The following is a 1391-nucleotide window of genomic DNA, read 5'->3' on the forward strand; positions in this document are numbered from 1 at the left end:
GAGCAGTATTAAGGAAATGCAGCTTCTCAATCCCTGAGTATCTTTCTTACAGAAAAATGGCCTGTAGGTCATCCTTCATAGTATAAAAGAACAGTCTGTTATCAGAAGCACTTACCTCTTCATCTTCACCTTTGGCTTGCTTTAAGTGATGTTACTAATAGCAACATCAAGTTCTGCCTCTCAGGAATTCTCTCTTTGGACACTGAATGCTTTTTATGTTATGCACAGAAGAGTCAACTAGGTTGACCGACCATAAACACATTGAGGTTATGGAAAAGCTGGTAAGCACATTGGACATTTGTATAGAATGCTAAAATTTAAATAACAGTACTCCAGAATTTTGCAAGTTGGAGATCCTTTAGGGGTTAAGCTAGTCTCAAACTACTTCCCCAGCTTGGCACATGACAGCTTCATATACCCAGCACTCTGCTCTGGGCTTTCCTGGTGTTATGCCACCAACAGGATATTAAGTGGAAATTCACTTCTCTCCCACTCATGAAAACATTTGAAAGTGAACAAAAGTAATGTTATAGGAATGTCTGCAGGAATTTGAAAAAATAAGGCAACCTCTTAAATTTAAAATATTAGTAACAATAATTGTAAAATGAAAAGATCTGATTTACTTATATAAGGAACTTTAGTCTAATTGGTACAGAAAGAAAGGAAAATGACAACTGTCAGAATGTGGGGAGGACAGGAAGTGAGAAGTTTAATGGGAACAGTTTCAGTTCGGGAAGATGGAATGTTCCGGAGATGATGGTGAAGGTTGTACAGTGCTGTCACAGAATTGTATGGCTATGATGGTAATTTTAATACCATGTATATTTTACAACAACAAAGAAAGAGTGGTCCAGGAGGTGGTGCAGTGGATAAGCATTGGATTATCAACCATGAGGTCCCGGGTTCGATCCCTGGCAGCACATGTACCAGAGTGATGTCTGGTTCTTTCTCTCCTCCTATCTTTCTCATGAATAAATAAATACTTTTTTTTTAAAAAAAGAAAGAAAAGTCATTGAGCAAGTCTACAAGCAAAATTAACACAAAGAAAAAAGACCAGACGAGCTTTATCTTTTTAATCAGAAGATAAGCTCCAAACTCAAGGTCAACATTGAAGACAATCATGAGTCCTGTTAAAAAAGGACAATTGCTGGGGGATGGGTAGTGGCACACCTGGTTGAGTGCACACATTACAATATGCAAGGGCCTGGGTTCAAGCCCCAGGTACTGCCACCCTCTACCCCACAGCTTCACGATCACTAGCAGTGAAGTAGTGTTACAAGTGTCTCTCCATAGCCATGCCTCCTAGAAGTCTTCTGCAGATAATCTAACTCTATTTATCCTCTCAATTTTTCTATCAAACCAACTAACAAACAAATGACAACCACACAAAC

Source organism: Erinaceus europaeus, chromosome 2, assembly GCF_950295315.1.
Source record: "Erinaceus europaeus chromosome 2, mEriEur2.1, whole genome shotgun sequence".
NCBI classification, from domain to species: domain Eukaryota; kingdom Metazoa; phylum Chordata; class Mammalia; order Eulipotyphla; family Erinaceidae; genus Erinaceus; species Erinaceus europaeus.